This window comes from Staurois parvus, unplaced genomic scaffold, assembly GCF_062004578.1.
Source record: "Staurois parvus isolate SC_StPar_1 unplaced genomic scaffold, SC_StPar_1.0 ptg000022l, whole genome shotgun sequence".
Taxonomy (NCBI): domain Eukaryota; kingdom Metazoa; phylum Chordata; class Amphibia; order Anura; family Ranidae; genus Staurois; species Staurois parvus.
The window spans coordinates 8,577,255-8,590,007 of NW_028317818.1; the positions used below are offsets into that span (position 1 = coordinate 8,577,255).

At 42.4% G+C, this 12,753-nt stretch overlaps 1 protein-coding gene across 3 annotated transcripts in view; it reads left to right on the top strand.

Annotated features, from left to right (window-relative positions):
• The window catches only part of METTL22 (methyltransferase 22, Kin17 lysine), a 318,966-nt gene that overhangs the window by 264,676 nt on the left and 41,537 nt on the right, over window positions 1–12,753 (top strand). The gene's annotated exons all lie outside the window — the stretch shown is intronic.

The window sequence follows — 12,753 nt, forward strand, 5'->3', positions numbered from 1 at the left end:
TTGAATAGGCAACAAATAGAAAGAGATGAGACAGGCAATAAACTTATTGCAATAAACAATAGAGTGTATTATTTTAGGGTCAATAGCCAAAAATATTGTACAGGGGCTGAACAGTATGTACACCGTTTGGTTAAGCCAAAGTATAAGACAGATTTTATCTTGAAATAAACAGTATAGTGTATTTGTTTTCAGAGACAATAGCAAATTGTGCATTGGCTGAATATTGTGGGCTTCAGCTGTCATCTAGAACTACAAATAAAGCTACACTGTAAACACTCACACATCTGGTGGTCTCGCCTCCTTTTTTTCTAAGTTCTTTGCACCGCAACACCTCCCATATAAGATAGCAAAGTGAGAGATTAGCAGCCTTCATTTTTTTTCGTTTTATTTTTACATTGTAAATTTGTTGTGTTTTTTTTTTTATTTGTATTGTCAAATTAATTTGTATGGACAAATTCTTTGCACTGCAACCTCTCCTATATAATCTAATGGCAATTTCTTGGTGTGACACATTATGCTTTCAGACTCACACTGCACAGGGACTTTCAAACTTATGGAACAGCAATCAAAGCACCAGTAGACTGAAAGTGATCATCACTGGGGGCCAGTTACCTATGCACTTAAACCTTTAACCCAAACGGTAGCCAACATCATATATTTTACAAAATTTTGACCTTTACAAAATATCTGTGTCACTTGCTGCCACACCTGGACAGACATTTAACAGGGTTTTAAAAATACAGTAGCCCACACAGAGGCAAATATTCTTTAAATTCAGATTAGAGCAATAAGAGATTCAGTTTTTGCCCACCCTTCCCCAGTGCTGTTTTTCTGTTTTGTAGAGGCATATTTAATTTTTTTAATATTATACTACTATTTTACTAGCTCTTTTTGGGGGGCTTTGTACACTTGTGGCTAACAAAGGCAAATCTAAGGAACCACATATTTATCCATTCTAAAACCTTAGCTGCCATTAAATTTAGGAAATCTTAATTTAAAAAAAAGAAGTGGCAGGCTTACCTAAAGCCAAGGTAATATATACAGTATTCAGAAGTGAGTACACCCCTCACATTTTTGTAAATATTTTATTCTATCTTTTCATGTGACAACACTGAAGAAATGACACTTTGCTACAATGTAAAGTAGTGAGTGTACAGCTTGTATAACAGTGTACATTTTCTGTCCCCTCAAAATAACTCAACACACAGACATTAATGTCTAAACTGCTGGCAACGAAAGTGAGTACACCCCTAAGTGAAAATGTCCAAATTGGGCTCAATCAGCCATTTTCCCTGCCAGATGTCATGTGACTCATTAGTGTTACAAGGTCTCAGGTGTGAATGGGGAGCAGGTGTGTTAAATTTAGTGTTATTGCTCTCACTCTCTCATATTGGTCACTGGAAGCTCAACATGACACCTCATGGCAAAGAACTCTCTGAGAATTGTTGCTCTACATAAAGATGCCCTAGGCTATAAGAAGATTGCCAAGACCCTTGAGGTGATGCCATGACCCTGAAACTGAGCTGCAGCACGGTGGCCAAGACCATACAGTGTTTTAACAGGACAGGTTCCACTAAGAACAGGCCTTGCCATGGTCGACCAAAGAAGTTGAGTGCAGGTGCTCAGCGTCATATCCAGAGGTTGTCTTTGGGAAATAAACGTATGAGTGCTGCCAGCATTACTGCAGAGGTAGAAGGGGTGGGGGGTCAGCCTGTCAGTGCTCAGACCATACACCGCACACTGCATCAAATTGATGTGCTGGGCTGTCGTCCCAGAAGGAAGCCTCTTCTAAAGATGATGCACAAGAAAGCCCACAAACAGTTTGCTGAAGACAAGCAGACTAAGGACACTGATTACTGGAACCATGACCTGTGGTCTGATGAGGCCAAGATAAACCTATTTGGTTCAGATGGTGTCAAGCGTGTGTGGCGGCAGGTGAGGAGTACAAAGAGAAATGTGTGTCTTGCCTACAGTCAAGCATGATGGTGGGAGTGTCATGGTCTGGGGCTGCATGAGTGCTGCCAGCACTGGGGAGCTACAGTTCATTGAGGGAACCATGAATGCCAACATGTACTGCGATATTCTGAACCAGAGCATGATCCCCCTCCCTTCGGAGACTGGGCCGCAGGGCAATATTCCAACATAACGATCCCTAACACACCTCCAAGTTGACCACTGCCTTGCTAAAGAAGCTGAGGGTAAAGATGATGGACTGGCAAAGCATATCTCCAGACCTAAACCCTATTGAGAATCTGTGGGGCATCCTCAAACGGAAGGTGGAGGAGGGCAAGGTCTCTAACATCCACCAGCTCTGTTATGTCGTCATGGAGGAGTGGAAGAGGACTCCAGTGCAGGGATATTTAATTCCTATCACCCGACGCCTGAGACATGCAGTTTTGGGCACCGGGCAAGAAGTTTTGTTCTGCATTTAGCCCTGCTGCAGGCTACTCCGGCGCTGGCAGAAGCTGAAGACAGAGAAGCCTGGCTGCTAGTCCAGCAGCACAAAACCCTCATTGCTCTGCACATGACAGCAGAGGAGTGGTGTTTCCTTCAGTGCAGTTGCCGTTCTGAGCGAGAACACAGTACTCGGACTTCTATCTCCTGTGCAACATCCCTTAATGTATCGTGTTACAGCCTGTCCTAACCCCGCACTCTACTGCAGCTAATACTCTTTTGTAATGAAAATCCAGAACTGAGAGTTTTGCTCCTCTTTCCACAAGAAGTACATGCATACGTTGCTGACTTATGTCTATTGACCGTCAGTCCCAGTACACTGAGCTGCCTCCAGTCCCTGCAGCATACTGCTCAGAGCTCTGCTCCTCTGCTGTTCCATAAATGGGTGTGCTGCTGTACCTTGCCTGTAATGGACATCTCCCTCTACTAATCCCCAATGTCCCCCTCTCCCCACTCCTACTTATCCCCACTGTTCTTCCTCTCCATCAACTAATTCTCAATGTCTTCGCCCCCACTTATCTAAAATGTCCCCCTCTCCTCCCCTTATCCCCAATGTTCCTCCTCTCCCTCCACTAATCCCCAATGTCCCACCTCTCCCCCCCCCCCCCCATTTATCCCAAATGTCCCCGTTTCCTCCACTTATCCCCAATGTTCCTCCTCTTCCTCCACTAATCCCCAGTGTCCACGTTCTTCTCCCACTTATCCCAAATGTCCTCCCTCTCCACCTCACTTATTCCCAATGTCCCCTCCCTCCTCTCCCACTTACCCCCAATGTCCCCCTCCTCTCACACTTATCCAGAATATCCCGCCTCCTCCCCCCAGTTATCAAATGTTCCCCTCTCCTCTCCACCTATCCCAAATGTTCCCTTCTCCCCCCCTTATCTCCAATTTTCCTGTACCCCAATGCCCCCCCACTTATCCCCAGTGTCCCCCCTCTTCTATCACTTATTCCAAATGTCCCCCTCTTGCCCACTAATTCCCAATGCCCCGCCTCTCTTCCCAATTATCCCTAATACTCTCCTGCTTCTCCCAGTTATCCCGGATCTTCTCCCAAATGCCCCCCCTTCTCTCACTTATCCTCGATGTTCCTCTTCTCCCACCTAATCCTCAATGTTCCCCCTCTCCCCCACATTAGAAATGAGCACATTTCCCCCTCCCTCCATTTAGCACCAATGCCTCATAACCTTGGCACCAATGTGATCCCCTATCACCCCTTAGCACTAATGCCCCCTCTTCCCGTTTAAATTGCATTCCTACTGTAAGTTTTAGCTGCCCTTCTGCAGCAGCCCCTCTCTCTGATACTCTGTAGGTGGGGTGAGAGAGGATTTGGGGGGTGGGAGGAGGGCTCTGTACTAGAAGGGGGGGTTGTAAACTGGCCTGTGAGATCTACATTCCAGAGCCATGCACTCTATATACGCAACTCACTCATGAACTCTGCACATAGCGCACGCATGAACCCTGCACTCTGTATGCAGCGCTTTCCTGAACCCTGCACTCTGTATGCAGCGCTCTCCTGAACCCTGCACTCTGTACGTAGCATTCTCCTGAACCCAGCACTCTGTACGCAGCATTGAAATGGGGAGTGCAGCGCTACAAAAAGTAATGAACAGGCTAAATCTATCTTCAGCAGATAAATATATAATGACAATTGTCCAGTACAGCAATAACAGGTGAGGTGAATATTCCAAAAATTAAAGGTGACTTCAATCAATGCGAATGTAAACCAGTATCCTGATGTGAAGATATAGATAGATTGCCTACTTACCAGAAGCGCAGTCTTAGCAAGGTGTTCCAACTGTCAGTGCGGTCAAAGGCTTATGCCTTACGCAATTGAGGCATCATCAGCAAGGCTCCCATCATCCATCCATTACACATCTGCATCAGAGGCTGTCAGTAGCTCTGAGGAAAGGGATTTGTCCCCTGAAACGCGTCAGAGATTTGATCGCAATGACAGTTGGAACACCTTGCTTGCCATTGTGGCCATCGTCATTATGCAAATTCTTTTTAGATACATGCTTCGTCTGTGAGTATGTTTTTATTTTTCACTCCTTTCAATAAACCTTGGATAATGCACTAGGTGTGTGCACCACCTGTTTTTTCTCTATTTAGTGGCTGATCTCCACGTCTGAGGAGGGCTGCACCCCTGAAGCATTTCCTTTGGTTGTCGCTGTCCTGGTTCCCTTGGCTTCCCTTTTCACTGTGCATATCCTGAGGCGCTGGAGAGTACATACGATATCTAGTTAACTTGAGGACTTGAGCACAGACAGGAAAAGCAGCACAGTGAACCAAGATAGCTGCAGAACATGAGTCAGTACAGAAAAAACATTACCCCTTGTAGGCACCTGCCTACATGCTGCCTGTTGACCATCTCTTTTCACAACCTCTTGGTTTCTCTGCATCCTTTGCAACATCCTCCATGAAGTGGTGTGTTTCCTATACTTCAAGTGCCTTCTGAAACACCTCCTCTCAACACTTCTGTAGTTCAGACAGCAGGCTCTGTGCATACTCACAGGGCATAGTGAACACATGCCACTAAATTCTAGGAAGCAAATGTATGGGATTCTAGAAAAAGTATGTTTTCAAACTTCAAGATTGTTCAAATTAATAGACTTTGGCTAGATATGATTAAAATTCAAAGTGAAAGTTTAATTTTACCATAGGCACACTTTAAGGAGGAACTTCATTAAAATCAGCAACTGGTGAGGCAATAAATACAGTTGTGTTCAAAATAATAGCAGTGTATTGAAAAAAGTGAATAAAGCTCAAAATCCTTCTAATAGCTTTTATTTCCATACACACAAATGCATTGGGAATACTACACATTCTATTCCAAATCAAAACATGAAGAAAAATATATCACATTTGTGTTGTTCCTCTAAAAAAATTGAATTAAAGTGAATATTAGACTGTTCAAAAAATAGCAGTGTTTGTATTCTTCTTTACAAACTCAAACATTCACTATATAAACTGAAAAATGTTTGAAGATTTTGCTTTCCTTTGAATCACTTAATTAATATTTAGTTGTATAAGCACTGTTTCTGAGAACTGCTGTACATCTGTGTTGCATGGAGTCAACCAACTTCTGCCACCTGTGAACAGGTATTCCAGCCCAGGATGATTGGACTACATTCCACAGTTCTCTATTTCTTGGTTTTGCCTCAGAAACTGCATTTTTTATGTCACCCCACATGTTTTCTATTCTAAGATCCGGGGATTGGGCTGGCCACTCCATAACGTCAATCTTCTTGGTCTGGAACCAAGATGTTGCACGTTTCCTGTTGTGTTTGGGGTCGTTGTCTTGTTGGAACACCCATTTCAAGAGCATTTCCTCTTCAAGTATTCTGATGTATTCAAACTGATCCCTGATCCCTGGTATGCGATAAATAGGCCCAACACCGTAGTATGAGAAACATCCCCATATCGTGATGCTTGCGCAATCATGCTTCACTGTCTTCACAGTGTACTGTGGCTTGAATTCAGTGTTTAGGGGTCGTCTGACAAACTGTCTCCAGCCACTAGACCCAAAAAGAACAATCTTACTTTCATCAGTCCACAAAATGTTGCGCCATTTCTCTTTAGGCCACTCAATGTGCTCTTTGGAAAATTGTAACCTCTTCAGCACATGTCTTTTTTTCAACCGTGAGACTTTGCGGGGGCTTCTTGCAGATAGCTTGGCTTCAGATAGGCGTCTTCTAATTGTAACAGTACTCACAGGTAACTTTAGACCTTCTTTGATCTTCCTGGAGCTGATTGTTGGCTGAGTCCTTGCCATCTTGGCTATTCTTCTATCCATTCGAATGGTAGTATTTCGCTTTCTTCCACGTCTTTCAGGGTGTGGTTGCCATTTTAAAGCATTTGCGATCATTTCAGCTGAGCAGCCTATAATTTTCTGCACTTCTTTATATGTTTTCCCCTCTCCAATCAACTTTTTAACCTCCTTGGCGGTATTCCCGAGTGTAGCTTGGGGTAAAGTTTCAGTACCAAAAGCGGTAACCCCGAGCTACACTCGGGCTTACGATGCGGCGTTGCACAGGGATTCCCTACAGCGCTTACCTTGTCCTTCACTCCCGTGATGCGTCCCCTGCAGCGTCCCCGGCCATCTCCTCCGGCCGATGCCGGCATCTGGCTTCCATGTTCCGGTCCCTGTGACTTCGGGACGTACGGGCGCCGGAACTGGTGGCAAATGACATTTTTTTTAAAATGATTATTTCATAGCAAAACATTCCTGTATCAAAGCATTTCACATACATTTTGCCCCTACTGCTTTGTTCTGTGCCCTGCCTGCATTTTGACTGTTCTTTCTGCCTGGAAACTTAGAAAAGTCCACGGCGTCCAATAAGCGTCCCTTTAGGTCAAAATCGGTTTTAGACCGGCTAGAGAACAGCGATAGTAAATCAGAACTACTTGCAGAATTGAGTGATAATGATTCATGGGGGAAATTCGTCATCAGACACTGAAAATGATTTTGCGACTTTGCTCAGTGATGTGCGAACTTGGCGCTATATTTCAAATTTCAGTGTTTTTGGTTTGATTATATTATTGAATTAAATGTATTATTATTATATTATTATTTTTATGAGTATTTATTAAGTAAATATTTACTAAGAATTGCAGGCCTACAATACATAACACCAAATTTCCATGCAAAAAAATGGTACCGCTTTTGGTACAAAATTCCTGACATAATCATACCGCCAGGGAGATTAATCAAGGTACGCTGTTCTTCTGAACAATGTCTGGAATGACCCATTTTCCTCAGAATTTCAGAGAGAAATGCACTGTAACCAGCATGTACAACATTTGCTGCCTTCCTTCCTTAAATAAGGGCAATAATTGCCACCTGTTTTTCAAAGAATGAATGACCTCACTAATAGAACTCCACACTGCTATTATTTTGAACATGCCCCTTTCAATTAGTGATTAAATTACACAGAATCAGCAGCATGCATGTCATGACTGTTGGGTCTGTTGGATTTCTATTACTCTACTACACCTGCTAGTAAATTATTTGCCATGTAGAAACATCATTTCTACCAAAAACAATGATTGATCAGGTTAGCGATGTCTGACTGCTATTATTTTGAACACAACTGTACATGTAATAAATAGGTATGAAATGCACAGCTTAGTTTGTGTATCACTCAGGACTCTGTTACATAAGGGCAGGATACAATAGGTGCAGGAACCCTTCCCTTCTGAATCACCCCTTGTTTCTGCCCCCCCCCCACCCACCTCCATGCACCGTCATTTGGTTCCACCTCTACCCACCTCCTAGTGCCTCTCCTTTTAGAGAATACAGAGCCATGTATCATTTTGTATGGAATTTGTTAATGATAATAAGAAAAGCAGTAAAATATATCCCTTTCAGCCAGTAACAATAGATTCCCCCCAGCAAAAATGGACCCCCACAGCAAAATACTATGACAGCAACAATAGATCCCAAGCAGCAACAACAGATCTCTAATCAGCAAGCAACAATAGACCCCCCTCAAATAGATCCCTTCAAGCAACAATTAACCTCCCAGCAACAATAAATCTCTCTCAAGCAACAATACCCCCCCCCCCCCCAACAATAGACCACCATCCAAAAATAGATCTCCAGTGACAATATATCCCTCAGCAGTCAGCATCAATAGACCCTCCAGTACACCCCAGCACCCCTTGCCATTACATACATTCAGTGCTGGAGGTGCCAGAACGGCATTCCCCCATGTTCCCTGCATAAGGGAGAGATGGGTGAAAGAGAGAATCAAGAAGAGAAAGAAGGCACTAAGAGAGATGGAAAAAAGAGAAAAGGCTGGAAGAGGGGGAGTTTATGGCTGGAGTGGGAGAGAAAATGGTAGAGGATTATTTGGTTTTCCTCAGTGAGGGGGCAACCTGTTGCTTCTCTCTTGACATAGACACAGCAAACGAGTCTTAAACGACACTGTCACCTGGGGAGAATAACGCAAGCCTGCACCTCCAAAAAAAAGAAAGAATACTTGCCTCACCACACCAGTGAACTTTAGTAGTGCATTGGAGAATGGTATGAGGAACCAGTAAGAGCTGCTAGGAACCAGGATATTGGCACTCCTAGACATGTGCATTAACCTTTTTAACAAGCATAAACCAGTGTGGTGAGGTAAGTATTCTGTTTCTTCTTTACAAGTAGTGACTTACTTTTTACTTTCTTCTTAGGTGACACTGTTGCTTTAAAGTTTGAAACGTCTGAAACCTGGGCAAAATATAAATTACCATGGAAAGTCAAATAGTTTCGAAAGGCAGCCAGCAGGAAAAAACAATTCCAGACTCCCAGGATCCTGCTGTGCAGAAGTGATTTCGCAGTATTTGCCTTTCCATGTTAATTAATACTTTGCCCATCTTCCAGAAGTATTGAACAGGTCACAATGTGGCTCTGCACTTTGAGACAAATTCAACAGATTTTAGTAAACAAAATGTTACTATATAGTAATATATATATATATATATATATATATATATATATATATATTACACACACCCTGTTCCAAATTATTATGCAAATTCTATTTAAGTGTCACAAAGATTATTTTGTTTTTCAGTTTAACTCATGGATGGCATTGTGTCTCAGGGCTCTTTTGATCACTGAAAACAATCTCGGACACCTGTGATAATTAGATTGGCAGGTGAGCCCAATTTAAGGAAAAACTACTAAAGGAGGGTGTTCTACATTATTAAGCAGAGCACCATTTTCAAGCAATATGGGGAAGAAAAAGGATCTCTCTGCTGCCGAAAAGAGTAAAATAGTTCAATGCCTTGGGCGAGGTATGAAAACATTAGATATTTCACGAAACCTTAAGCGTGATCATCGCACTATTAAGAGATTTGTGGCTGATTCAGAGCACAGACGGGTTCATGCAGATAAAGGCACATTGAGGAAGATTTCTGCCAGATCCATGCATCGGATCAAGAGAGCAGCTGCTAAAATACCATTACATAGCAGCAAACAGATATTTGAAGCTGCTGGTGCCTCTGGAGTCCCACGGACATCAAGGTGTAGAGTCTTGTAACTGTTCATAAACCTTCTATTCGGCCACCACTAACCAATGCTCACAAGCAGAAACGGCTGCATTGGGCAGAAAAATACATGAAGACTAATTTTCAAACAGTCCTGTTCACTGATGAGTGCCGTGCAACCCTGGATGGTCCAGATGGATGGAGTAGTGGATGGATGGTGGACAGCCACCCTGTTCCAACAAGGCTGCGACGTCAGCAAGGCGGTGGTGGAGTTATGTTTTGGGCCGGAATCATGGGAACAAAGCTGGTCAGCCCCTTTAGGGTCCCCGAAGGTGTAAAGATGACCTCTGCAAAGTATGTGGAGTTTATGACTGACCACTTTCTTCCCTGGTACAGAAGGAAGAACTATGCTTTCCGTAATAAAATCATCTTCATGCATGACAATGCACCATCTCATGCTGCAAAGAATACCTCTGCATCAATGGCTGCTATGGGGATAAAAGGAGAGAAGGTCCTGGTGTGGCCTCCATCCTCCCCTGACCTCAACCTATTGAGAACCTTTGGAGCATCCTCAAGCAAAAGATTTATGAGGGTGGGAGGCAGTTTACATCCAAACAGCAGCTCTGGGAGGCTATTCTGACATCTTGCAAACAAATTCAAGCAGAAACTGGCCAAAAACTCGCAAGTTCAATGGATGCAAGACTTGTGAAGCTGCTATCAAATAAGGGGTCCTATGTTAAAATGTAACGTGACCTGTTAAAATGTTTAAAAAGTTAAAATGTTGTTAAAAGTTTGATTGAAAAAGCTTTTGATTTCAGTAAATATGCTGCAAACACAACAAATGACAATTTTCAGTTCTTTACAACCTATAAAGTGTTTTGAAACTTACTGTGCGTAATAATTTGGAACAGTGCATTGTAAGTTTTTTATGTTTAAAAAAAATACTGTTATCATTAGGAGGTTTGTTCAATAAAATTTGAATTGTACTCCTAATAGTTGATAACATGAGAATTATGCTGACTGTTATTTACATCAATTATTTAGGTAAATGAGAAAAATATCATTTGTATAATAATTTGGAACAGGGTGTATATATATATATTGTGGCAGTGCGGAATCCTGCCATGGTAAAAATCATGGTGATAACCAAGGATTCTCAACCGTACAGGTTGAGAGGCTCCAGGCAGTTCTCTTAATGCAGAGGAAACTGGTTTATCAGTTTCTTCTTTGGTTTGTAAAGCCTGTTTTGGGACCTGTGGCCTGGAGATTTCTAACAGATTTGGGAGGGATGAAATCTCCAATCCTGGGTCCATGTTTTGAGAGCAGCCAGCACACATTGCGCAGGTGTGTGCAGGCCTTTTTGTAGAGGCCCAAACCATGATTCTGGGCTCCACCCTGGCAAACAGGAGGTCACTGCCTTGGAGTCAGGTGAGCTTCACCTAGCAGAAGTGGAAGCCAGAGTAGCTGTGTGCTAGAGGCTAGCGGTGTGCAAAACAACCATTTTGGATAGAGTCTGCAGGAGACAGACATAAATCGGTGTACAAGCCAGGAGGCTGAATATTTGTTGCATTTGTTGGATGATGGATACCCCTGCATGGGAAGCATGTTATTATTAAACTTTTGTTTTAATAAAATTGGGCTAAAAGGCCTTTAAAAAGAAGAAGCGAGTTGCTGTATGCTTTAAAAAAGAAAGCTCTACCATTTTGATGCAAGTTCCCAATATATATATATATATATATATATGTTTTTTCAGATTAGCAAGTTTTGCTGATCTGTATATACCATATAGCAACCATTTGGTAGCATGTAGCTTGTTTCATCACACAGCCAGTAGTAAATTATGGTGCGGGAACATAACACCTCTGCCCAGGAGCAAGTCAGTGTCTCCTTCTCAATTAGTCTCCTCTCCTATGACATAATAAAAACCCAGACACAGCTAGTTAACTAAAGCGCACACCTCTCCCTACTTTATCTCCTCCAAATAGCCAAACATGAACTTTTAAAAGTAAAACTGGAGAGTTCTTGCACCCAGGTAGATTACCATGCAGCTTCTGGGCCATGGATGAGCACACAATCAGGAGCACTTTTTTTAGGGGCAGCCTTCTCAAATAAAAAATTGGCCCCAGGAACTGGGGACGTTTGGTCACCCTATCCTATGTATATTTGGTGATTTTCTTTTATGCTGGAGAGAGTCAGGTCTCTATCAGGTTATTTGTGCTTTGATTTATTAAGAGAACAGTAATGAGTGGAACTGCATAAGGCATGGGTGTCAAATTGGCAGCCCTCCAGCTGTTGCCAAACTACAAGTCCCATGGGGCATTGCAAGATTGATAGTTACAAGCATGACTCCCAAAGGCAGAGGCATGATGGGTCTTAGTTTTGCAACAGCTGGAGAGCCACCAGTTTGACGCCACTGGCATAAGGCATGTAGACCCTGCATGCAGCCTAAAAAAAATATTAGTTCTACATGAAAACCACAAGTGTGCTGTAAATCAAGAGAGTGGAATCTTTGGACACTTTGCATTTACCAGACATGCAGAACAGAGTAGTTATGCCACTTCCAATTTTCATTTTGTTGTTGGTAGCTTCTGAAGTAAATGCAGAACAGCATGTTTATGTTGCCACAGATATGTATTCCACATAAAAACAAATTAAAATCCTGGTCTAAAGAGGACTTATGCAGATGCCAGAGCAAAAGGTCTTCTATTCAGCTTACTTTGTTGGGGCAGTCGCATGGATATCAAAATAGATAGATCAAAACTCTTAAATGTTTTCTAATTCCCAAAGCATACATTACTCGCTTACCTGACGAAGATGAAAATTTTGATGAGAGTGTACCAGCTAATTTTGCTTAAAAAATCTGATGCGTGTGACGGAATCACCTTTTTGTGTGGAAAAATAAATAAAATGAAATATTTTATCTATTTATGAAGCTCACGTACTGAACAGCACACTGGCTGTTTTCATTTACCTATTAGTAATGACATAAAGAGTTTCAAAATTTAAAAAAATTAAGATACCACAGACGACACGACAGTGTAAAATTTTCCCGCACCAAGACAGTCAGGAATAGTAGGTCCGATATATACCTAATGCTCTTGAATGGACTGTCAGCAACAACCATTTGATGCTCTGTAATCACCCTAAGCTAAAAGTTGTAATTTAAAACAAAATAAGGAGAAAGTAGCTAAGACTGACATGCAAAAAGCTAGCTATCAGTCAGTTGTTACAGACTTCTGTTGGTTCTTAAAATGATTTTTGGGTGTACAGATACACTATATTGCCAAAGGTATTGGGAGGCCTGTCTTTACGCACACATGAACC